Genomic DNA, 24503 nt, shown 5'->3' on the forward strand with positions numbered 1-24503 from the left:
GACCCAAAATGTCAGCTTTCCTGCTCCTCTGATGCTGCTTGGCCTGCTGTGTTCATCCAGCTCTACACCTTGTTATATAAGTTTAGAATTTCCTACATCAAAGAAAGCATAAGTTACAGAATTACATCAGCCCATTCATTCCATTTAGTCTCATGTTGATTGCCTGAAATAGTTAAGTACTTACTTTGACTTCACAGCCATTCCACCATGCCTTAAGTTTGTTCTTAAATATTTATCAGCTTAATTATGGAACTTCCTTACACCACAGTATCAAGTAGAAAATTCCATGTCCTAATAATCCTCATGAAAAAAAATAATTTTCCTAAACTTTCTTTTTGATGCCGTTCAGTTATTGTCTCACCAACCACTGACAAAAGTTTTATTTTATTAAAATTTCTCATAATGTTGGAAATATTTATCCAATATCCTCTTTATTTATATTCTGTTAGCAAGAGTCACAATTTCCTTAGTATCTCCTCAGAACTAAAGTCTCTTATCCTTGGCATTGTCTTAAGCAAGCTGCCTGCACTCTTATAATAAAACAGAACTGTGGATGCTGTTTGATATGGACAAAGTACTAGAGAAACTCAGCAGGTCTGGCAGCATCTGTTGAGATAAAAACAAAATTCATGTTTTGAGTTCAGTGACCCTTCATCAGAACTGTTCACAAAATTCTGATGTCCGGAGTTCATATAAAAGAACTCCCTTGACTGTGGCCTCCTCCCTTCCTGAACCCTCGATAGTGTTCTCCACAAGATGAGTCAGGAGAGAGGGGAGTGTGAAAAGGATGAACACTATCCAGGTTGCGTAAAGAGATGAGCACTGTCTGGTGTTGTCAAGGGGACCAAGGCTGATAGCGAAATTTCATCAGGTAGCAAGGTGTTCAATCTGCTAGCTAGTCTATACCGTGCTGAAGTTACTAAGAGTTCATTTTATTAGTTAATTCAACTCCTTATTTTTACCTGATTTTAGAATTTTGTTATTCAATCTTTAAACCTAACTTGAGACCGTTTTTTATGTTAAGAAATCAATTTCCTCTATATGGATCCCAAGTGAATTTATATTTGCTGTTGAATTTACTATTTACATTCGTCTAATCCATGAATCACAACTTCATTTTATATGTCCTTAGCACATTTTCTACAATAAGATCATACTGCTTTTAAAACCAATTCAATTAATTAGTTACTTAATTAATTATATTAAGAAGCCTCTCAGCATCATTAACTACTTTTTGAAAGTACATGCTCACAGCTTTTACTGCATTTCCTTTATCATTATATCCCACTATTTTCTCAATGAATTTTATTATATTTGTCAGATTTAACTTGCCTTTTATCATTCTGTGTTTGTTATCATTAATTAGAGAAACAAAAACAAAATACTGCTGTAAATTTGAAATATTCACCTGGTTTTACAACAAGCTGTAGAGAGAGAAGTCGAGTAAACAATGAATGCTAACTCCGTCTCTTTCTCTCTACAGATGCTGCCAGATTTGCTCGGTATATCTGATATTTTTCTGTTTTTATTCTTGTTTAAGGATGAGTATCCAACTTTCCAATGTTTATAGAAACAGGAGAGGATAATTCAGTCCATTGAGCCTGCCTCACCATTCAATGGGATCATATCTGATCAAACACTTTAATGTCTTCTGCTCACTCCATCCCAATAATCCTGTAAACCATTGGTAATTAGAAACTTTTAAATTTCTACCATAAACATACTCAAATACTAAGTCTCCACAGGCCTCTATTGTAGAGAACTCTAAACTCGTGTAAAATAGTTTTTCCTCAACTCAGACCTGTGTGGCATCCTCTTTATCTTTAAACTGTACTCCATGGTTTTGGACTCCCCAATCAGAAGATTTTACCTGCACCTACCCTGCCTGTTGGTTTAAGTATTTCATACATTTTAATGTGATCACCCCTCATTCTTCTCGAGAATACAGACCCACTTTGCCCAACCTCAATTCATAAGACAGTCCTGCCATCCTAGGAACACACCATGCGAACCTGTGTTGCTCTCTCTTAAGGCTATATCTTTCTTGAGGTAAGGACACCACAACTGCACACAGTTCTCCAGGTGCTGGCTAACTGAGCTCCTACACAATTGAAGCAAGACTTCATTACTTCGATATTCAAATCCTCTTGCAATAAAGGTTAACATTCCATTAGACTTCCTAATATTGTAATATATAATGATTTATAATTAAAATTATATAACTTGTACTTGCAGATCTTTTCATCTGCATTTCTGAACTGCGAGCAGCATTGAGGAGATCCCATTTTATTCCCCAGTTAGTTATTTGCTTCACTGAGTTGTAATATTGGAAACAAAGGGCTAAGCATGATTTGTTTCCTTATGTCAGCACATTAAATAATGCAACTATTTTAAAGTCTGGATAGTGTTGCTGATCCAGAAATGAAACCCTAAAATTGTCATCACAATAATTGGCACACAATTACAGAAGTGTCAAATATATGAGGATTATTTTGCAAAGTAACAGGTAACGATCTTCCAGTTCTGCAAGTTCCTTCAAGAACATGTAAGAGCCACTTAAATTACAGATTTCTGCTTCAAGACTACATATAAACTGTTCTGGGGCAGGGTTTCAACATGTTGCCCTCCGTAACTCTCATCTTGTAGACTGTCCATCCATAATAGCATTGGCCCAAATTTACTTCCTATTTCTATTGTCAATTTGTAATACCTGTTTTATGCTCTATTGGCAGGCTGAAAATACCTAATGAAAATATTAAAATTAAACATTTTGGAGTAAAGTATCACAACTAGTGAAGACTGTATGTGTTAGGAAAAATGTAATAGCTATTTTGCAAAAATCATGAATATGCAATTGCATATCATTTAAATCTTTAGTAATAATTACTGTCATGAAGGTTAAATTAAAGTGTATGAAAGAAACATATTGAAAACCTGCCCAATGTCCAAAGATACATAGTGAGTAACTGATGATAGCTCAATCACTGTTGTGAATCCTTTAACAAAATTATTTGATTGAAGGATGCCTTTTCAAAAGGAATATTAAACATTAAAACCCCACCTTAAATCACAGTACTTGATTGAAGACATCAACTTGATAAACAGAATCTGTTCTACTGGTAATGTTGGAGTGTTTATCTAGCATTTTTGGCTCTACAAGCATTTCAAATAACTTACAAATGAGAGTAAAGTACTGTGAATGCTGGGAATCTAAAACTAAAACAGAATATGCTGGAGAAACTCAACAGGCTGACAGCATATCTGAGAGAAACAGTGTTAATGGGAAGAATCTTATAGCGGTCAGAGCAATATGGACTATAGCGCAATTTGATCAGATACAAAGTCTACTGAGGCTCATCTCAATGTTGAGAGCATCTCACTCCATCTTTTAGATTTTTCTAGTCTAAAATGTTCGGGCATGTCAACACACATGTCTGGGTCAGCTGGGATTTGAACACTGTCCATTTGCTCCATCTTTTATGTATTTTGACAAACAGTACGGCAAGTTTCTCATGGTCAGTTGAGAGTTGCCAATTTAGGGGAAATAATAGCTTGTTAAATGCTTTGTTAATAAAGTGAAATAAATTACTATTCTATTCTGTTCAACTTGCCTCAGTAATACTGAGTTCCCTATCCTATCAAACTGGCTAAATATGCTAGACGTCAAGAAAACCCAACATAGAAATCGGAGCAGATCTGGTGGATTCAGCTCACCACTCAAAGAACCTCCATGTTGCTTACAACTAGCCAGCATCTCAGGGCACCATGCATGGTCACCATGTGGTATCTGTCCTCAAGACCATGGCACTGCACTCTCTGATCCACTGGCAGGCCAATTAGGAAGTACAGACCCACGCTGCAGAGCACGCCAGCAGCTTACGTCGAAAAGGTGCAGCAAGGACAGGCACCCAACCGCAGGATTGGATCCAGCTCCATCTCAGGGCAGCTTGCTCGCTCTTGGTTACCTTTGCTGCCTGTTAATAAAAGTTCATGTTTGCATTTGTTTGATTGATTGCCTGTATGTGATATTCTCCACTGCTTAGAGTGAGGGAATAGGGTTGTATGTGTGAACCAGTGTCAGATGTGTTGGCTATTTGACCATTTATGGCTTTGAAGTCATTACATTGCCTTTCAAAGATGCTGTGGGCGCAAGTGTTGCTGACAGTTATCTGCTGAGCAGTGAGTTGTTCTTTAATGGTGCACGAAAAATGGGGCTGGAATCAGACATGACAGGCGGCATGGTGGCTCAGTGGCTAGCACTGCTGCATCACAGCGCCAGGGACCCGGGTTCGATTCCACCCTCGGGCAACTGTCTGTGTGGAGTTTGCACGTTCTACCCGTGTCTGTGTGGGTTTCTTCCGGGTCCTCCCACTGTCCAAATATGTGCAGCTTAGGTGGATTGGCTATGCTAGATTGCCCATAGTGTCTATGGATATGCAGGCTATGGATTAGCCATGGGAAATGCAGGGTCACACGGATAGGATAGGGGGGTTAGGGTTTGGGTGTGATGCTCTTTGGAGGGTTGGTGTGGACTAAATGGGCTGAAATGGCCTGCATCCGCACTGTGGGGATTCTATGAGAGATGTCGTTTGGGCAGGATAATAGTTAATGAGGTGAGTTTGGTACCCACAATGCCTCATGGTAGGAGCATATATTATGCATGTAGAACCCTAGTTAACTGTTGTAGAGCTTTTTAGATAATGGGCAAAGTATATTTTCATTTGTTTAGTGATTAGGTACCTGTTAAGTAATATTTAGTTGATGTTGATTTTAGTTTGTTTGTTACACTAAATATCTTAAAGTATGAACTCTGTGCAATCCTTTCTGTTTGTTTTTGCCAGGAGAGTCATGTCTCTGCTTAAATCTTATTCATCTCTACGGGGGTCATAACATCAATACACTCAGTAAACACTGGCAGTGCAGCAGAACAGCCCCAAGAAAGTAAGGGCTAAGTTTATGTTAGTGATATTCTCCTCTAGGCTCCACAGATTTATATGTGCTGCTCCCACATGAGGTTTCCTTACCACCTCTGCAATCATAATTCAACTGTCAGGTCCACGGGAGGCAACATGCTGCAAGGGGTGATTGTTTGCTGCCTAAAGTCTGCCACATGAATGTTAATGAGACTCATTCGTCAGTATACATTGGTCTTCGTGCCAAAATTATTGTCTGTCCCGTTAGTTTTTCCACTGTTAGAATGCCTGATAGTTAATTTCTGCATCAATATGTGTGGGACATAAATGAGCCATAATCAAAAGTTCTTCTGTATTCTTTCTACAATTTTTTTTTGCTAAAAATTCAGTTAATTGATCGAGTAAGTGCTGCTTGATCAAGCCAGCTAGACTCAAGATACTTTCATTCAATACAAAGTGTCAGTAAAAGCTGTCAGTGCCATTGTATTTGTTCATAGAATATGATCTTGCTGTGATCTTCTTAATTAATCTTCTCAGTTGATGTTCCTTGCATTATGTAAGACCAACAGTAAGACCCAAGAAAAACAAGAATGCCACATCTATCACGTAACTGAAAGAGCGAATTGTTGTCACTTTTATCTAATTTAAATAAGTAACTAATTATAAATATTAAACAATTACCCATCTAAATCTTTGTAATTCATGTATAACAGCTTAATTTATTATTAACACAGTTAACTTGATCACATGAATTGAAAACCTGCTCATGCCTATAGATTATGCAAAATATTATGACAGAATTATTAATCATAGCCAAACGTCATCGGATGACACTATTTCCCATCTGTTGTTGAATGTAAAGGCCCCCGTAACTTTCAAAAACTCAGATTGTAGCACTATGTCATTCATTCAAGTGATTCTACCTGAAAAATTGAAATGATACATATATGGACAACTTTGAAAAATAAACACAGAGAAGTATTCTAAAAGGATAAATACAAGGATTTGATTTCTTCTAATAAAGGCAGCAGAGCGATCCAAAGATTGTTTTTGCTTATTTACTGAATAGTCAGTAAACTACTAACATCATTAAAATGTGATGGCTGAAACTCAGTTTAATTAAAGAGCAAACTTGTGTCTAGAGGGACAATTCAGCAATTTGAAAAGCAATTTATTTTACAAAAACACAATTGCTGCAATTAAGTGCTCATTCCCAACCAAGTCCTATGTAATAAAGCAATACATGCCTTCAGATACCAAATGCATATAATTGGTATGTACCTTAGCAAGTTCAGCCTCTTCCAGGATTTCAGAGCAAGTACTTGCTGCTTTGTCCTTATAGTAATATGGCTTTAAATCAATGTTAATGATTGAGTTGTGGTGTAAGATCTCCAACTAGAGAGAAAGTGGCATGAAGAAAAGGGTGGCTATGTGGGCAAAGTGGAGCAAAAGTCACAAGTGGAGAAACAGTTGCTGTGATTGGGAGGCAAGATGAAGAAAAGTGGCACAGGGAGGTGAGAGGTCAGTGGGGAAAAGAGGATGCTAGACATCGCAACATGATTTTGGCTTGTCCTAGTCCATTGAGGGTGATGATTGGGAAGAACATGTCACACAGAGCTGAGTGTCGGGCATGATCAATGCTGTGGAAGTTTATGTCTTGGATTTATCTGTTGTTACTGTGCAACAGAGGTAAATTGACAGTGATGAGGACAGTTTGATGTGGTAGGGTGGGAATTGTATGGTTACATGGTAAGTGAGCATTTAGGTAGCATTGGGAGAGGAAGGATCAGGATGGGAATGAGCATTGAGACTTTGACAGTTATGGGCTCAGGGTAGAGTAGTGAAGTCCATATAAAAATGGATGAGATCTATGGAAATGGAGGAGGTTTAAGGGTAACAGGAGCAACAGGAATAGCGAGGTGATGTGGGTAAAGAATAATGAGAAGTGGTGGGTGAGGGCAAGAATCAAAGATATTGGTCATCAAGGAAAAAGGGAATCCCACTTTAATTTCCTAAGGAATCACAGGCATTTGTGAAATGTTCTTTTTCTGGTTAGTTTGGTGGAGTTGATGCTTAGATTCAGAGGGACATCATATTAATCAAAAGTACAATGGCTAGAGAAGTGTTCTGAGTTGGACATTGCTCCCAGTGAGCCAGCATTACTGCAGAACTCATGGCATCATGTTCCAATGAGATATGATTGATTGATTGATTTTATTGTCACATGTGCCGAAATAAAGTGAAAAGCTTTGTTTACAAGTGGCATAGGCAGATCTCAGCAAGCAAAGGATGTACAGATCCAAAAGACTTAGAAGTATACAGGTTACATTATCTCAGGCTACAGTCCATTCAATAGTCTGATAATGGCCGAAAAGAAGCTGTTCCTGAACCTGACTGTGCATGTGTTCAAGCTTCTGTATCTTCTGCCTGATGGAAGAGGTTGTAAGAGAGCATTACCGATGGGTCTTTGATGACATTGGCTGCCTTTCCGCAGCGGTAAGCCCTGTAAATAGAGTCCATGGATGGAAGGTTGGCTTCCGTGATGGTCTGGGCTGTGCAGTTTCTCACGGTCCTGGGCAGAGCAGTTGCCATACCAGGCTATTATGCACCCAGACAGTATGCTTTCTATGGTGCATCTGTAGAAGTTGGTGAGGGTCCTTATGGACATGCCAAATTTTTTGAGCTGCCTGAGGAAGAAGAGGCATTGTTGTTCTTTCTTGACTGTTGCATTTACGTGGCAAGTACAGGGCAGGTCGTTGGTTATTTTCACTCCGAGGAACTTGAAGCTCTTCACTCTCTCAGCCTCAGTCCCGTTGATGTAGATGGGGGCATGTTCTCCTCCAGTCTTTCTGAAGTTGAAGATCAGTTCTTTAGTTTTGCCAACATTGAGAGACAGATTGTTTTCATTGCACCATGTCACCAAGCTCTCTATTTCCCTTCTGTATTTTGACTCATTGTTAGATATCCGTCCCACTACGGGGGTGTCGTCAGCGAACTTGTAATTAGCGTTCATTCAGAATTTGGCAACACAGTTGGAGGTATACAGGGGGTACAGTAGAGGGCGGAGCATGCATGCAGATGTGAAGAATACCCTAGACAAGATTTACACTGCTACAAAAACACCAGAGACAAAATTCCCCGAGTCCCTATTCATTGTCGCCAGCGACTTCAACCAAGCCAAACTCAAGCAGGTGATGCCAAAATACCACCAACACATCTCTTGCCCCACCAGAGGAATAAACATCCTGGACCGCTGCTACACAACCATCAAAGATGCCTACTGCTCAATCCCCTGCCCACACTTCGGAAAATCCGACCACAGCGCTGCGTTCCTCCTTCCAGCTTACAAGCAGAAGCTGAAACGGAAGATGTCATGAAATCCTAGAGCCGTTTACATCATGAGTTGACTGGCATTCCCTGATGTTCCTTATATTCTGTTCAATTATCAGAACTGTTATACACCTTTGTGCAGTTGCGTGCTTTTTCCCTAAGTTTGATGCTTTCCTTAACTTCTTTAGTTAACTACCGATGGTGAGTCTTCCCTTTGTAGTTTTTATTTATAGAAGGAATGCACTTATTCTGAGTATTCCGAAATATCCCCATAACTGTGTGCCACTGTGTAACTGTTGATTTATTCCCAAGCTGAGCATGCTAGTTCACTTCAGTTAGTTCAGCTTTCATGCCCACATAGTTGCCTTTATGGGCTTCTGGATATTAGCATGGTATGAGCCTGCTCAAGCAAGCCCTTATGATGTAACCTTGAAAGCTACATGTTATCTCACCTTGGCTTGGTTGCTCACATGCCACTGTGTCACATGCTGTATGTGTGGACAATGCCTTGCTTTGTATGCCAAACTTCAGGATATCCAGAGTTAGCTAAGAGGAGCCAGTTTAGATCAAATGGACTCTGAAGCTTGTTCCTCAGTGATCCTATATCATGGATTATGTGACTCATCATCTTGTTCTCTCAATATCCCTACAGTCCTGAGGATGTCTCTGTCCTTCACTTGGATCAATGGTTGCATTAGTTGAGCATCTGCGGTGACATCATGTCCACCTCTCTCAGGGCAGGACAATTTCAAATACATCTGCCCATTTGGGCTGCACAGTGACTCAGTGGTTAGCACTGTTGGCTCACAGTGGCAGGGTGCTGGGCTCAATTCCATGCTCAGGTGACTATGTGGAGTTTGCACATTCTCCCCGTGTCTGCATGAGTTTCCTCCGAGTGCTCCAGTTTCCTCCCACAGTCCAAAGATGTGCAGGTTAGGTGGATTGGCCATGCTAACTTGCCCATAGTGCCCAGGAATGTGCAGGCTGGGTGAATTAGCCATGGGAAATGCGGGGTTACAACAATGAGGAGGGGTGGTGGTCAGTCTGGGTGAGATGCTCTTTGGAGTTTCGGTGTGGACTTGATAGACTGAATGGCGTACTTCCACCTGTAGGTATTCTATGAAATCCCTGCACCTGCCCCCACCCCCCACCCAATAAAAGAATGCAGGTCATCACATGTCAATAGTGCTTGACTATCTCTTACTCTGAAAATGTTTTGCCTGACTATGGATGTTGTAAGGTCACTTTTAAGGACTGAGTACGTAATGAGCAAGAGACTTAGATAAGTTATTGTGACTAGCAATGATGTGAATCCAGTTTCAGTGCACCAGTGCAATATTTCTGTAACTACAAATACTGAATGTCTGTAATCTTTCTGGCTTTTGAGTAAACATATTGCAGGTTTTCAATTGAATGGAATCTGGGTAGTTTTTACTTGTTCTGTGTGAAAATGGTAACTTTGTGTTAGATGAACAACACATGATCACAATGTGGTAAGAAGTGTTTTTTCTTGAACAATGAAGATAGTGTGAACTTCAAATACACAGGAAAATGCCTCAAACCAGATGCAAAGTAGTAGAGAAATTGAGAAAAAAAAATTACACAAACAGCAATCACTGAATAGAGAGTACATGCTTTGCGAACTGATTGGATCAGTGGCTCATACAAGCAGTGACTCAATGCCAAACTGGGCTGTAGAAGCCCATTGTGATGACATTAGTTGTCATTCGTCCATAAGGAGAAAAGCCTGAGTTACAGTCAAAAGCAGCGCAGGTGAGAAAAAAAAACATCTTAACAAAGAACAGCAGCTGTGGTGCTGAACCTCCATGGACTGGAAATGCTAAAAATCCCTACATATTGAGAATATTCGCAAAAGTCAAGAAATATCAGGGAGCTGACTACCTTACTCCCTACCATAAATAAGAGAGGCATGGTGGCTCAGTGGTTAGCACTGCTGCCTCACAGCACCAGGGACCCGGGTTTAATTCCACCCTCAGGAGACTGTCTTTGTGGACCTTGCATGTTCTCCCTGTATCTGTGCAGGGTAGGTGGATTGGCCATGCGTCCGGGGATGTTTAGGTTTGGTGGGTTAGACATGGGAATTGCAGGTTTGGGGGAATGGGTCTGGGTGGGATGCTCTTCGGAGGGGCAATGTGGACTTGTTGGGCCGAATGACCTGCTTCTGCACTGTAGGGACTCTGAGTCAAGCATCCTATTTGAATTTAGGCTTTTCAAACAAGGATGGAGCTATGCTTCTTAGCATTAGCCACTGTAAAGCTGGATAAGCAATTTGTGAAAATGAGGATTTAGACAGAGGAGCTGACAAGAGGAGCAGAATGATACTGGTACACCTTGGGAAATGCTGAAAAATCAGCTTTGTATAAAAGTGAACTTTAAAAATTCACTGTTTGGAGCTAATGTCTGACAAGCAACAACCATAAAGATCAAGTCATCACTTTGTCAGTAGGTGCTGTGACAAGGGTGAAAACTCATTTTTAAGAGAATGACCTGCCCCAAATGAACAGATAATGGAGCTAGTTAGGGCTTCAATACTTCTGGTTTCAGAGAAGAACCTACTATTCAATTCACCCAAACAAAAAGCATGTGCAGGATTCTGGCAGCAACAAGAGGGAGTTTGCCTGAGACTTGCATAAGCACAAGCAAGTACATAAAGTCAACGTAAGATGGACCAGAAGAAACTTCAACCAGAACCTGAACAGGTTCTCTGCATTGTGAGTGCAACAATATTTTTTTTTGAACAAAGTCAAACTGTTGTCAGCTTTTGCCAATATTAACATATGCCCAAAGAACATTGGCAAATACAAGCACAAGATCAATGTCTAGAAAGGAGTTAATGTACACCCGTTAGTGCCTCAAAGGATATGTAGCTGGAGTGTTGGAAGACAATGATACAATATACAACACCAAAAATTAGCTGCGTATAATGGGTCATCCATCCCTGGCATCATCAAAGGTGATTCAGCATCGCACCTCAGAGAAGATGCAATTCTGTCAGCTGACGATCCTAAAATATAGTGTTAACATGCAAGTGAAATTGAAGACTGAGGTGGACAATGTGAAATATAATGGTATTATATTAGTCATGTACACCAACTCACAGAGGAGTGCAAATCTATTACATGTGTGCTAAAGGACAATGGGACATTCAAGGTATGTTTGGCCCTAGGCATTTAAACCTTTCTCAATGAGATTCCCACACAAAATCACAACATTGGAGAAACTGAATCCCAAAATTGCAACAGCTCAATTCTTCATCAAGAAGAATGCCAAATATAGAAAATGATCCGTTCACTGACAAAGGAAACTCAAGAAATCAATGCTTCCAGAACACAATTTGGAAGGTATTGCTTCTAGAGACTACCTTTTATCTATTTGAGAGTCATGATCTGTTCCAGCAGCATCAGGACACAATTACATTGAATATTCCTCAATATGTATACATTGTAGTGACTGGCAAAACTAAAGAAGAGCATGACCAACATCTTCACTCTCTGATGATGGCAGTACATCGTTAAGGACTCGTCTTCAACAGCAAGATGTACCTGGTAAATTGAGGTCAGATGTATTTTTTTGGTTCCAGCCCAAGCCAGACAAAGTTGAAAATGTAAAAAGTTGCACATTCCCAAAAATAAAGAGATATCTTGGATTTTTTTAACTTCCTAATGCTACACATACTAAACTATTCCAACAAAATATCATCATTCAAGGAGCTCTTAAAGAAAAATATACCACATATATGGCAGGAGGATAATCAACACATGTTCAAGTCACTCAAACAAGCGTTGTCTCAGATACTTATATCCTTCAATACTATAATCCGAAGAAAAAGACAATCCTGGAAGTTAATGTATTGCAAAGAGGGCTAAGAGTGTGCATCAAACGAGACGGCAAACCAACTGCATTTAGTTCCAGGACACAGCAGCTCATCGGATTAGCATCACATCTAACACTTTCAATTCTCCCCACCATCAATGTAAAATGGGAATAGTTTGTACATCTATGGGATGCACTGCAGAAATTTACCAAGAGTCCTTAGACAGCACTTTGTAAACCTGTGACATCTACTACCTGGAAGGACAAGTGCATGGGAACAGCACTATTTGCAAGTTCCCTTCAAGCCACACATCCTCCTGACATGGAAATATATCACAGTTCCTTCACCATCACCAGATAAAAATCCTGCAAGTCCCTATCTAATTATACTATGGGAAAGCCTAAATCATATGTAATGCAGTGGTTCAAGAAGATAGCTCACCATTACTTTCTCAAGGGAAATTAGGACTGCCAATAAATGCTAGCTAAGCCAGCAAGAAACCAAAACCTGTAAATGAATTTTTAAAATGTTTAACAGACGCACAATTATTCAAAAATAGATCATAAAACACTCACATATTTGCTGTCACAAAATTCCACATGTATCTCTTGCTATGTACATCACTGTGGAAACTGATCATAAACCACTGGAAATGATCTGGTGCAAACTGACTAGACTACAAAAAATCCTGGTAAGGAATATGGGGTACAACTTGGATGTCTGCTACAAGCCTAGTATCAAAATAGTTACCTCAGCCAAATATTCAGGTTACCAAATCCGAATATGAATGCTGAAGTTCCACTAGACTTACAAGTAGACTATACAGACATCAAAATGGAAGATGTGCTTGAGGTTGTTTTGATGAATTTTGGGCAGTACAAATGCAACTGCTTTCAAGAATAAACAACAAATGCAAACAATGACTGATGACACGATGGAAAATAATTGTAGTAGGAAATCCTGGCACTATACAAGTGATGTTTTTGGTCACACAAGGATGAACAGGCATTTCAATGGTGCAAACGTCAAACAAAAACATAGACTTGTACCCAAAGTTCTTTGACGGGAATATTGTTAATTACATGAAGAATGTATGGGCACAGAACAAACAAGATACCTGGCACAGGATACTGTATATTAGATAGAAATCAATAGTGGCACTGAGAACACTGAGGATATTCAAGGCAGATTAGAGTCACCAACCACGGCAACCCAAAGAACCAATACACCTTTACATTTCGTTGTTCTCATGATCCAAGATCATAATGGATTTATTTTCCATACATGGCAACAATGTTCTCATGGTCACTGATTATTTCTCCATATTTCCAACAATCAGACAATTAAAGGACACCTTAAGTGCATTTGTGCCAGACACAATGGATACAATATTCAACCAGTTTGGTACATTGAAGAGATCATATCTGACAATGGGCCATAATATACAGTCAGACCTTTTTCAGAGTTGTGTGATGTAGAACTGCAGATGTGTCATGCACCCATTTGCAACTTCTCCGAATTATAAGTTCTTTAACATTGTCTTAAGTAATTTCATATTCTTCTTCACTTCCATACCTATCAGCACAAAATCACCTCATTTCTTTCACTACTTTACATGCAGAGGATTTCATTCTCTGATCTTTCTGTAACTTAGTCTCCTTTTATGTGACAGGTTATTAGCTTGGCTCACAACTCCCTACCAGGAGAACTGGTTCAATGTGATGGTTGATTGCTAGTACATTCTCACAAATTCAAAAGGATGTCAACACAACAATCAGAAGCGGCAGCTCTGCTCACTTGCTTGATGTGGGTAATTTTACATTATTGACTTAAATACCACATCAAATAATGAGCGAGCTGCTGTTCCAGATCAGTTGAAGCCCGTCTGCCATAAAATGAAACTTAAAATCTCTGTCAGTGTTAAACCTAATCCCTGTAATATTAAACAATAATGCTTATTTTAAATTTAAGTTGTGCATATGCACAGAGCATTGCCAATTGCTGTAGTGAAATTTGGTAATAAAGCTACAATCATGAACCAGAATCCAAATTAATTGCTTCCTATTTTCAACGTATTACTGCAACTGTCGTATGATTTACTGTGGTGGCTGAAGTCAATGGCCTGGAATGCTTATACATGGAGGAACTAATACATACAGTAGTTGAAACATCACAGCTTAGAACTTAGATTGTACCTGAAAATGCACGTAAACAAGCTTCCTCAGAATTCAACAGGCACACAGATTGAGAAGGCTGAAGAAGTGCAAGGGAGTTCAGGGTGTTTGATTATCAGTTGAAAAATCAACAATACATTGCTTTCCATCCAAAAGTCACCTTTCGAAAATTAATACAATTAGCCTCCATAAAAACATAGTAAAGCTTCCCAATGGATTTTACATATGCACAATTTTACACTAAACTCATTAAAACAATGACAAGCTCTGCACAGAGGTCTCACCTGAAATGTCAAAGAACATATTGGAAAAGCTTCTTTGCAGAATCACAGGATTGTTACCGGACAGAAGGAAGCTATTTGGCCCATCATGCCTGTACCAGTTCTATTACCTAGTGCCAATCTCTTGCCTTTTCCCCCATATCCTTTCATACCATTTCTATCCAAATAATCAACAAATGCCCCTTTTGAATACCTCAATTGAACCTGCCTCCGTCACACTTCCAGGCAGTGCATTCCATACTCAAACTACTCACTGTGTGAAAAAAAAGTTTCTCATATCACTCTTTACTCACATCATTCGTTTACGTATCACTTTAAATCTATGCCCAGTCGTTCTTCTCATTTACAATTGGGAATAGCTTCTCTCTGTCTACACATAATTTTGAAAATCTCTATCAAATTTCCTCTGAGCCTTCTTCTCTTCAAGGAGAAGAGTCCCATCCATCCTTATAACTGAAGTCTCTCATTCCTGCAACCATTCTTGTAACTCTTGTTTATCAAGGACATGGACAAAATGATAAAGAAATAATTGTCGATTTAGTAGTGCAAGGAGGAAAACAAATGTACTAGGCTTTCCTAAGATTTCCTCCCTTGAGTTGGAGGGGTACTAATACATAGAGGTGCGAATCATATCAATAAAGCAATTCTAACGAAACCATCTCCTTCTGGACTTTATGGTTCTCTTCTTCAAGTGTTATTTACAGTGATATTTTGATGGTTTTTTAATGAAGTAAGAACCCAATGACAAATTGCTCATCAGCATGTTTAAATCAACTGTAGGGGAATTCATTATGTGGTGTGAAGGGGATCAGCTTAATCTGGTGTGATGTGTTAATGCTTTATTCAACATTTGTGACACCTAAACTGTTATGTTTGTTGGCAGCTGCATTGACTCAGAAATAGATTTTGCTGGACATTAGCTGTCCCAAATCCTGCATTGTGCTTTGTAAAATATTGATGGGCACCTGCCCATTGCAAGGGTGGCAAAGCATTAATTGTTTTAAAGTGAGACTTCTGCCCCTGTCTTGAGAGAAGGCTCTGCTTTAGAGAGCTTCTAGCTAATTGGACAGCTGGCAGCTCTGTGGTTCCACTATGCAATGAGAACACTCACAAAAGCTGGCCCCATAGATAATCTATGGGCATCCTATTAAAGAGCCTCCTGGTCAAACAGGGAGTCTCTGCATCACGGTCAGAATTTTCCTGCCCGACAAAATTGCCACGAATGTAAGAATTGACAGCACGAAGGTAGCATGGATGTTTTTCAAAGTAAAATTTCAGTTATGTTCTACATTGTTTTGATTTCACTTTATTAATGTGCATCACTGTTCGAATTGAGACTACTTAAGCCAAAAAGCTATATTTATTGGCATGTATTGATGATTATGTGGGGTGTTAAGGGCATTTCCTTTAGTGGCAGAAACTGGTATTCTTGCATTCAATGTCCATTGAACATACATAGTCTAGTATTCGATGTTGTACATACCAGTCTGGGACATGGCTGAATTTGTTGGATCAATTGTCCCTCCCTTCTAACCATTGCAAAGGACATTGTCTGAGTACAATCTTTGGGAAAGTAACAGAAAAGTTGTAATTGAACTCAAAGTCCTGGAGATCTCCACCAGCTAGCACCACCACAGGGGGAGCCAATGGCCTAGTGGTATTACCACTGGTCTGTTAATCCAGAGACCTAAGTAATGTTTTGGGGACCTGGGTTCAAATTCTGCCATTGCAGATGGTGGAATTTGAATTCAATTAAAAAAAATCTCAGATTATGAGTCTAATGCTGATTGTCAGGGGAAAAAACCAAGCTGGTTCACTCATGCCCTTTAGGGAAGGAAACTGCTATCCTTACCTGGTCTGGCCTACATGTGACTCCAGACACACAGCAATGTGATTGATTCTCAACTACTTGGATCAGCAATAAAAACTGGCCTAGCCAAAGACATCCACATCCCTTGAATGATTTAAAAAAAAACACTGAGATGGAATGTACAAACCAAAAGTGTCCTTTAGGTCTCTTGTTTCCTTATACCTTAACTGTTCTCACCATTTTCCAATCATAGCCAGGACGCCAGGCCCTTCCCATTTCAGTCCTCCAGGCCTGCAACCCCACCCTCTGTCCTCCTCTGGCTCTGTATTCCAATCCTCCATGCTCCCAACATTACTCAACAACCCTTTTTTCTCCTGACTCATTATTGCTAGTCCTGAACCAGCAAGGGTCCTGCAACCCTCCCTCATGCAGTAGATTTAACCAAGGAAAACCGCTGATCTTACATACAACTTCACAAAGCCAACTGGCGCACACCATCTTTGAACGATTGTGAAACAGATGCCGCCAAATTCTTCTGAGGCATTGGTTTTATTGAAAACTGTTCATGTTAATCAGTATCTATGCCATGCAAGCATATCAGAAGTATGAACCCAACACAAGCCAGCATAGTTTTTGACAAGCCACATACACATGACTGACATTATCTCTCTCCATCAAACTGCTGTTAAGAAATCGAAATTTTGCATTTCACCTAATTAGGTCACACCGTATGCCACATTCCCACTCTGTAGGATCCACAGAATTCCTTTAGAGTGTTACTGTTGAAACTCTAATGTATCTGACAGAAATCGGTGTCATGCAAGATTCTAGGCGTTATAAATATGCAATACAGGAACCATTCCTCATGCATAATTCCTAACCATTCACACAGAGTGTTATCTTGTATTGGTGGCAAAAAGCCAAAACATATCATTCACCTTCAGATAGAGAAGATAGTCAGCCTGAATTTAAAATTATTAAAGCACGTATGGTGTAAATGATTTGTTATGATAGTTTGAAAGGGTTTGATCCTGAGCTCCTTGAGGCAAAGGAAGTGCTGTAAGATAACCTTAAAAAAACATCAACATCATTCTCGACATACATGATTGGAACGAGTGGAACTGATACAATGGCAGATAGTTGTACGAGGTGAGCCACAGAAATTAATTAGCAATTAGGTTTGCATTATTCAATGACAGATGGGTCTTAAAATGACTTTGCGGGATACCAACAAACAAACACTTCAAGTAATCATTTGATAATTTTCATATGCTATTTGAACTTTCTCCTTATTTATTCACAGGATGTGGGCACCACTGACTGCGCCAGCACTGTTATCCATCCTTAGTTGCCTTTGAGAAAGTGCTCATCTTTTGAAAGTATATTACTAAATACTACTGCTAAAATAGGACAGAGAGAAATTTTGGTTGATTGCATTAACTATTTTTATGCTGTTATTCCACAGAGAAAATACAGATGTTTTCAAGTGAAACAAACTATTGGAAAAAGTAGTTGATCTCAGGGGCAAAGAAAATCTCCTTATAATTATCTACGTATCTTTTATAGGCTGATTTTATTTGTCCTTTTTTCATTCCATTTGTCTTATGAGTTTTATGCCTGGGACTGGTGAAGTTCTTAACAAGGGAGACACAAACAAAGGAGTCAAGACTGAGGTTAGCTGCAGAATTAGGAGTGTGAGAATTATTTATTTTATTGACAGTAGTATGTGATTATGGAAAACAAACAACTACTTGTACATGAACAACACTGTTCAAATAATAAATTGTCCCTGGAATTTTACAGCAACATTCTGAAACAAAATGTGACATTGAACCACATGAGGAGTTATGAATGACAGATGACCGGAAGCTTAGTCAAAAAAACAGTTCAAATGCACATTCTTAGAAAGAAAGTGAGGTAGAGAGACAGAAAGTGAGTGCTCCAGAGCTTACTGTCTTTTCTTTTTATTTCAGAAGTATACTTTATTCATAAAAATATCTTTATATAGGCACAGTCACTGAGCAGTTCTGTTCGGTACAGTAGCATATGAAGAAACAAACAAACATTGGAGTCCAACACACAAACCAAAGGCATTTCTTTCTTGTAAAAGACTATATTTACATATATTTGAGGTCGGTGGGGGGTCCAATAATTGAACAGACCCCATTTAATTTAGGCTGAAAAACCTTGTATGGTGGTCTTTCCCCATTGCACCTTGGCAGCAGCTGCCTCAAACTTTAGTGTGTCCCTCATCACATAGTTCTGGATCGATGTGCCAGTCTGCAATACTTTGTTTGAGATCAATTCCTAGCTCTGGAAGACCAACAAGCTTACAGTCCTGACAACTAAAGGCACAGTCCCCAGTGATGGAGAATCAAAATCAGCAAAGCTCAAGGGGTCAAAATTAGAGAAACTCAGATATTTGAGGATTTTAGGGTGGGAGACAGGGATGACGAGGCCATAAAGCGATTTCAATACAAGGATGAGAATCTTAAAATTGGAACAATAAGGAGTGGGGCTGGAGGAACACAGCAGGCCAGGCAGCATCAGAGGAGCAGGAAAGCTGATGTTTCAGTTCTGAAGAAGGGTCCAGACCCGAAACATCAGCTTTCCTGCTCCTCTAATGCTGCCTGGCCTGGTGTATTCATCCAGCTCCACACCTTGTTATCTCAGACTCCAGCATTGGCAGTTCCTACTATCTCTTAAAATTGGAATGTTGCTTCACTAGGAGTGATTATAAGCCAGTGTGCACCGGGATAATGAGCAAATTGGATTAAATGCAAATTAAGACACACACAGCAAAGTTTTGGATAAACTCACATTTATGAGTGTAGAACATGAGAGGCAAGCCAGGAGTGTATTGGACTGTTAAGTTTAAAAGGAACAAAGACATGAATGAGAGTTTCAGAAGTAAAGGAGCTGAGGCAGGAGCAGAATTAGCTGATCTTCAGCAGGCAAAACTGGATTGTCTTAGTGATGGCATGGATATATAATTAGAAGCTCATCTCCTTATCATATATGGCACCTATGTTGTGAAGTTATGGTTCAGACATAGAGTATTTACTTGGGAGAGTGATGGAGCGTACGGTGAGGGAATAGAGTCAGTAATGAGGACCAAAAAACAATGATTTTAGTATATTCCTATTATTTAACTGGAGAAAATGTGTGCTCTGGCAAGAAGTCTGATCGATTAATGATATTGGAGGAAAAGGTCATGGTTAGGGAGAGCTAAATGCAATCAACATACATGTAGCAACTAAAGATGGTTTTTGGATGATGTCACTGAGAGGTAGCAATGTGGCTAAATATTATAAGAAGTGCCTTCATTATTCACAATATGGACTCCTCTGCAATGGGGAGATTAAACACTGATTAAGTGATTGCTTTGGGTGACACCCCTGTTCAGTTCACAATCAGTAACCTAAGCTTAAGGTGGCCTGTCATCTTAATTCTTCTCTTTGCTCTTATGCTGACACCTCCATCCTTGGCCTCCAACACTGTTCCTGTGAAACTCAATGTGAGTCTTATGAACAGTACTCCATTTTTCATTTAGCTACTATGCAGCTTTCTAGATACAAAACTAAATTCAACAATTTTAAACTGTGTTCTAAATGTGTTCTTCCAATTTTGTATGCTTTCATATGCATGTTTTGGTTTTTTTCTTATTTTTATATTCAGACAGTTACCCACCTAGTCTCAGCACATCTTTGTTTTATTGCTTCTTTTCCTGCTGCATATCATTTCCTTTTAATCTTCTCAATCCATTGATGTTACCTAACCCGCTGAGTATTTCTAATACTTTGTTTGTTTTTCTCTTGCTGTTCTAGTACCATCAGAATAGAGAATCAATGTGCAAATTCATACCTACGTACCTTTATTAAGAGCTTAATTTGGCTTCTTACTCTGTGGGGATTCTGAAGGTCATTCTACAAATTTCTTGAACCTAACCCATTGCCATTTTCTGTAGTTTCCCCTAAGATCCACCATCGACTCCACTCTAAAATACAAAAACCTGCCCAATCAAAATAAGTCACCATGACAAAAAAAGTGGTCAGTTAGAGCCTGATATGTTAAGTGCAACTCAATTTTTACAAACTTATGTGAGTGGATTTCTGGTGGCAATTTGAGTAGTAAGTCAAAGACATATTATTTCAAAAGGGCAATGCATTATATCAAGCAACATACAGTGTATTATTTTCTGGTTAAGCTTTTTGAATGTGGTCTAATGCTAGACTCATTATCATGAAAGAAATATTCCAAGGTCAATCATGGGCTAATTCCTCTGAAGAATAACACGAGGTCATTAGATAGTAATTGTTTCTCTGTTCATTAGCGGTGATTTTAAAGGTTAGAAGAATCTATTGGAAATGAACGGATCTCCACTTCATATAAGATTATTTAGGATAATATATATTAAATTCAAGCTCAATTTAATACAATACTTTAAATATAAAAGCATTTAAAAATGGGTGTTGGAGACTAAAAATTTGTCAACAATCAAGAATGAGGTGTCCTTTTTAAGGAAGAGATGAGGAGATATTTTTCTCTCAGAGGGTCATTATAGCATAAAATTCTCTTCCCCAGAAGATAATAGGTGCTGGGTGTTTAAATGTATTCAAGGCTCAGTTAGATAGAATGTTGAAAGTCAAGGGCCACAAGAGATATGGGATGAAGACAGGAAAAGAGACTACAATCAGACCAACCATGATCTTACCAAATATTGGAACAGGTTCAAAGGATCAAATTCATTACTCTTGCTACTATATCCTACGTTACAACAAGATTTATAAACATCGTACTTAAGTAAAACAAATCATATATCAATAATTTTTGAAAAATGGTTCTTTATGGAAAATTTAAGGACCATACAAAGCTCACACAAAATGTAGCTTAAAGCTCTTGACAATTATTTCTTAAGAGGTTTTCTCTCAAACATTTACTTCAGAATTGTCTGTATGCTGTTAGGTTTTGTCACAAAATATTCACAGGAATGTTGGCATGGGAACACAGTGGTAATGTTGAAGTGTGTTACAGTGTGTCTAAGAAGGAAGTTGTTTTGACAATTGGACAAAACTGCTGACTTTGTTTGATTCACATCTTAGGTGTTGAAGTAAGATTTTTTTCTGTAATATCTTTCGTCAATGTCTCAATGTTTATTTACATAAGATTAAGATGTGTAAAGTATTTTAAGCATCTGCTATTGATTCTATAGTGATCTATTTGTTTGACACTTCTACAGGGGTAGAATGGTCCTATACTTGAATGTCTCCAGATGACAAAAGACATTTTGGAATTTTCTTAATAGTGACAGTAACTTTTTTGTCATTTAGGAAACACTTCTCTTGGACAAATATTTCCCTTTTTTTCACAAAGCTTAAAGGTTGCCATTTGGCTGCATGGAAATTGACTGTTTCCTCACAATTTGATGGAATACAATGACAACATGGCAAACATGCAAAGAAGATTCAGTCAGATATTTGCAAGGTCTTTGCTAGAGGATACAATAATCAGTGTGATGCAAACATCTCAGGTTCAATAGGAATAGTAGAGATCAGTTGAAAACCAAATTATTTCATAATTACCTAGGTTAGACTGTTTCTCGTAGAATAATAGAATTTTACAGTACAGAAGGGGGCCATTTGGCCCATTGTGTCTGTACCAGATCCTGAAAGATCTATCCAACTAATCCAATTCTCCAGTACTATCTCTATAGTCCTCTAACTTCATCACTTTCAAGTACGATGTTTGGTAAACATGTAAGACCTTCCTGATTTTCTTTTGATTACACTATCAATGGCAACATTTAATACAAGTCACCCAATGAAATATTGATGGGATTGAATGAGCACTTGTTTTAAGACTTGCCAGGTTTACTGTCTATTTTTGCTTTCATTCCAGAATAATATTGCATGGAGTATATAACAAGGACTGACTCATTTCTGCCAGTTTCTTAGCAAGTGGGTTACAGTAAAGTAACTTACATTTTTAAAAAATCCCTAGCTGCATATCTAAGTTTATAAACTGTTTATAACTTATTACATTGAAGCAAATTGGTGCACATTTTCTAGTGGGCATACAGGTACTGGCAAAAAGCAAAAAATAAAATTGCTGTTCATATCATTTTGACCACCTCATGAATGGTTCATTTGAATGGTTTGGCTTATATATCATACTTAGTTCAGATGTAAGCTCAACTAAGACAGGCCAAGATGTTTCCAGAGTTGGAACCACTCCAAAGCCATTTAAAATTGGCGATTTGACCTGATTCTGGAATTCCTGCACCTATTTCCAGTGTACCCAATTACCACTGGTGCAGGATAAGGGTGCATGTAGAGAGCTTGTACCCTACACCTCCAGCCTGGATGGATCTATTGTGGAGGTAGGTGCCTTCTACCTTCTCCATGGTTTGTCATGCACTGCAAGGGAGCATAGTCTTCAGTAAGGAAATTTTAGATTGCATGTTCAAAAATTCTTACCCATGCCTACTCCATGTTACCTGTGTCCACTCCATAACCACAGTTGGATCTTTCAGTCACTTGACAGCCTTTAGGACTCAACATTGAGTTTAACAATTTCAGAGAATGACTACTGGCCTCAGTTTTGATGTCACTCCCTCCCCTCCACCACCACTCCTCCCACCTCACCCCCACACCACCTCCCCAGCCCCCCCACGTTTCATGTTTGCATAGGTTTGCTCTCAGCAAAGGAAAGTTTTTTTTTGCTTCTCACATTTACCATTAGCAGCTATCAAGCATTTGGATGTGTCCTTTACTACCAATTGCATTTCCTTTTGTCTTTTGCTTGGAAACCATCCTTATCTGTTCTGTTCGGTCCTCCACCCCCTTGTCAAATATATAAAAGCCTTCACTTTCCTGTCCCCTTCAATTATGAAAATTAAAGAAGAATAATTGGACTTGAAATGCTACTTCTATTTTTCTCATACAGATCTGTTAAGTTCCTCCAGCACTTTGTTTTTATTTGATCGTTTCATGTTAGTTCACCAATATACACAATGAAATGAACAAATGAACTCCATAGTAACAATATTATGTATGAAACTACCCAAATAAGATTTACAAATCTTATTTTGAGAAAAACCTGCTGATTTTACAACCACTGTTGAAGTGTCAAACAAATTGATCACTACAGAATCAATAACAGATGCTTAAAATACCTCACACATCTTAATCTTGTGTAAATAAGCATTGAGACATTGACAAAAGATATCACACAAAAAAATCTTACTTCAACACTTAAGGTGTGAATAAAGTGAAGTCAACAGCTTAGTCCAATTGTCAAAGCAACTTCCTTCTCAGACACACTGCACACACTTCAACATACCACTGTGTTTCCATGCCAACATTGCTGTCATAAGCCTGCCACAGTGTTCCAGCAAGCCTCAGCACAAGCTCAAAGATCAGCATCTCATTTTCCACTGGCAATCCTGCAGTGTCTGGGTCTCAAAATTGATTTCAAGAACTTTAGAGCCTGATTCCATCTTTCTATGTTTTATTACTCAGTCCTGATATGCCATGGGGTAGTAGGAACTACCGATGATAGAGAATCTGAGGTAACAGGGTGTTGAGCTGGATAAACACAGCAGGCCAATTAGCATCAGAGGAGCAGGAAAGCTGACATTTCGGGTCTGGACCCTTCTTCAGAAATGGCCATGGATTGCTTTTAGCATGGCCAACCCATTTTCACTCACTCTGAGGCCTATTATTACAGTACATGGTTTGCTTTCAGCCCAGACTCTCTTCTCCCCTCAGCTCTCATTATCACTTATTCAGGTTCTGTTCTGCCCTGGCCTGTCATCCAGAATCCCCTCATTTACTGATTCTTTTCATCTCTCTCTGGGCTCAATCTCCATCTATCCACTCACCTCTCCTTTCACCACAGCCTTCCCTGCCCTCACCGACTGATCCTCATCTTATAAATACAAATTTTACCTAAACAAATAAACAAAAATTGCTGAAGAAAACTTAACAGGTCTGGCAGCAACTGTGGAGAGAAAGCAGTGGTAATGTTTTGAGTCCATTAACCCTTCTTTTTGGGTTTTTCTCACCATTTTTTCCTAGTTTCTATCAGTTCTGATGAAGTGTCACTGGATTTGAAATGTGAACTCTGCTTTCTTCTCACAGTTGCTGCCAGATCTCCTGA

General features: G+C 39.0%; 1 protein-coding gene across 2 annotated transcripts in view; it reads right to left on the reverse strand.

Moving 5' to 3' along the window:
* Positions 1-24503, reverse strand: part of LOC109912652 (pro-neuregulin-2, membrane-bound isoform-like) — a 663648-nt gene that overhangs the window by 52560 nt on the left and 586585 nt on the right. The gene's annotated exons all lie outside the window — the stretch shown is intronic.

Source organism: Rhincodon typus, chromosome 12 (assembly GCF_021869965.1).
Source record: "Rhincodon typus isolate 14 chromosome 12, sRhiTyp1.1, whole genome shotgun sequence".
Taxonomy (NCBI): Eukaryota; Metazoa; Chordata; class Chondrichthyes; order Orectolobiformes; family Rhincodontidae; genus Rhincodon; species Rhincodon typus.